The sequence below is a fragment of the Octopus bimaculoides genome, chromosome 2 (assembly GCF_001194135.2).
Source record: "Octopus bimaculoides isolate UCB-OBI-ISO-001 chromosome 2, ASM119413v2, whole genome shotgun sequence".
Lineage (NCBI taxonomy): Eukaryota > Metazoa > Mollusca > Cephalopoda > Octopoda > Octopodidae > Octopus > Octopus bimaculoides.
This window is the reverse complement of record NC_068982.1, coordinates 33,720,899-33,724,180: the sequence shown is the minus strand read 5'-3', so window position 1 is coordinate 33,724,180 and position 3,282 is coordinate 33,720,899. Positions and strand designations below refer to the sequence as shown.

The window sequence follows — 3,282 nt, the reverse complement described above, 5'->3', positions numbered from 1 at the left end:
TGAAGAGACCTTTTCCTGACTCTCTATCATATTTTTGTTTCTCAATACATGACATAAAGCCACTCCCCTCTCTACCACGCAGCAGAGGTGGCTTCTTTGTCTTGCAAGTTACTTGTCAACTTCTCTAGTGCCAGTGTCATGCAAAGGTAGCCAGTACACCCTTTAAAGTGGCATTAAGGTGTAGAAACTGTGCCAAAGCAGATATTGGAGCTTGACACAGTCCATTGGCACATCTGATCCTGTCAAACTGACTGAAAATATGGAAGACAAACATTAACCGATGATGATAATGATGTTTGTATGTGTATAATATATATATAAATAATATTATCTGGATGCTCCCCCCCCCCCCACACACAGAGGCTTTCTTTGGTTTCCATTCACCAGATCCATTCACACAAGATTTTGTTCAGCTATAGTAGAAGACACTTGCCTATAGCACCATGGAGTAGGACTGAACCTGAAACCATATAGATGGGAAGCAAACTTACCATACAGCCACACCTGCATCTTTATTTATACACACACATATATATAACACAAGTAATATTCTGAATTAAAACCAATACAAGGAAAATAGGGATGAAAACATCCAATTTTTCACTGGCTCAACTGTTTATATCTAATTTAGTAGAGAGAAACTTTACACTTTGCATGGGAATATATTAAATTTATAAAAATGAAAAGAAAATGGAGACCTACAATTGTCAATTGAAAAATTAAAATTTATTAACATATATTATATTCTTATAATAATAATAAATAATATAATAAATATATGATAATATAATGAATAATAATAAATAATATAATATATATATGATAATATAATGAATAATAATAAATAATATAATAAATATATGATAATATAATGAATAATAATAAATATGTTTATATAATGATAAATTCGAACTGGTTTCTTCGATGATATTTCACCAACTGTGTTGTTGTCAGGTGTTGCCTTCCTAATTGGTTGTCAACCATGAAAGTTGTTTGAACAACTGAACAACCAAGCTTGGTGAATTAGCATTTAAGTGAATAAATATTCCGTTTTCATCATCCAAATCTAGTGGGTTTATCACCAGTAATGAGCTCATTGGCAACCTGTGGCCAATGGTACAGTTGTTTACAAAAATGCCTATGATTCATATGCGATCAAATTTAGCTTCAAGAATCAGGAGACTTTATTAACTCAATAAATAATAGTTTAATCATTTTGACAAGTATGGGAAACAACTATGGACATACTTTGGCCTTATGAGATCTTTTTGGCAAAGCATGGATTATATTTGTGTTTGGATGTTGTTGCTTAACCCCATGTCAACCCCGATTGAGCTTAAAAGAAGACATTGCAGCTGTGATCATACTATCTTTTTAAGCATATTTAGAACTATATTATCTAATGAGTCTTACCCTTTTTTTGGAAGATGGTAGGGTGTAATTTGAGGTAGATTCAGCTGTTATTTCTACCAAGTTGAGTGATCTCTGATAGAGATCCCATGGTGACTCATACCATCATTTTGGATAGAGATGGAAGTTTTGCAAGAAATCCCCATAAAAAAACCTATGAAATCTTGAAAGTTTTGAATAAACTGATTCTGGGTGTCATAGTTTCCAATATTTGACATCATGAACTCTCTCTCTTACATGCTGCAACTATTTATTTATTCATTTATTTATTTTCTGTGAGGAAAATCATTTAGCAAAAGAAACCAATAGAATAAGTACCATGCTTAGCAAAAAATTAAGTACTGGAGTTGATTGATTTGACTAAAAAGTCTTCAAGGTGGTGCCCCAGCATGGCTGCAGTCTAATGATTAAAACAAGTAAAAGATAATAATAATTGTTACTCTATAATTAATCAGTGGAGGCACAATACCCAGTGGTTAGGGCAGCACACTCGCGGTCATAGGATCGCGGTTTCGATTCCCAGACTGGGTGTTGTGAGTGTTTATTGAGCGAAAACACCTAAAACCCCCATGAGGCTCCGGTAGGGGATGGTGGCGAACCCTGCTGTACTCTTTCACCACAACTTTCTCTCACTCTTACTTCCTGTTTCTGTTGTGCCTGTAATTCATAGGGTCAGCCTTGTCACACTGTGTCACACTGAATATCCCCGAGAACTACGTTAAGGGTACATGTGTCTGTGGAGTGCTCAGCCACTTGCAGGTTAATTTCACGAGCAGGCTGTTCCGTTGATCGGATCAACTGGAACCCTCGACGTCATAAGCGACGGAGTGCCAACAACACAATATATAATTAATCAGTAACTTTCAAATCTAGTAATTTAAACAACTGTTTCTGTTGGATCTGTAAAATTAAACCAAAGTTCAACTTTAGCTTTAGGATTAGTGGAATGAGGATTATGCAGCAGGGGCTACTTGTTACCAATTATGTATACATAGTAACATCCGCTAATACTCATGAAGAACTAGAACTATTACAGATATTGGGAATCAGGATCCAAAGTATAAAGTTATAGTGGAATAAAGGGAAAGTCTTTACCCATCAGTGAGAGAGGAATGGTTGATTTGTTGGATTGAATTCCTCTAAAAATTTGCTTCTCTCAACATTGATATATAAATTTTGGTTTGTTAAGATAGTTATCTAATAACTAGTTATATATATTAATCTGCACTTTTTAGTAGTTCTTTTATATTGTATACAGTGGCTTCCCTTATTTTGGTTCAATTACATTATGTATGGTGACATAATTCATAATTGCGGTTGGTTGTGAAAAGAAATTGTAAATGTATCAGCTAAGTTACACATTGTCTACTAATTTTCTGTGTTAGTAATGGGTTCATTACCTCTTATTTGGAATGTTATAAACACAAAAAGGGAAAAAATGTTTGCTATGTTTGTCGAATGAATGAGAAAAAAATAAAAAAGCATGTCTTTGTTGAAATTTCATTTGAATGTGGACACTTAATTTCTATTGTTTAACAGTTACAATGCAGAATATTTAGTAATATCATTGTTAACTATCTCTTATCTTATCAGTTTTATATGAAACCAATGCTTCCATGCTTCCACAAATCATCAACTTTCAGTAAACATTTTCCTAAATTTTCATTTGGAAATGTAGTAAATTCTAAGTCCATTTGCAATAGTTGAGTTATATTTCTTTCTAATTATGTTAATGGAAGATTAGCTTCAGGAACCTCCAGTTGCTTCTGAGCTACATTTTCCATTCAGCTCTGTTTTTCCTCCACTCTGTCATTTTTTTTTCTATTAGTGCTTTCCATACTTATTCCCCATAAATGAACACTAATCACAGAT

At 33.7% G+C, this 3,282-nt stretch overlaps 1 protein-coding gene across 14 annotated transcripts in view; it reads left to right on the top strand.

Moving 5' to 3' along the window:
* The window catches only part of LOC106868006 (rho guanine nucleotide exchange factor 28), a 561,000-nt gene that overhangs the window by 116,770 nt on the left and 440,948 nt on the right, over positions 1–3,282 (top strand). The window lies entirely within an intron of this gene.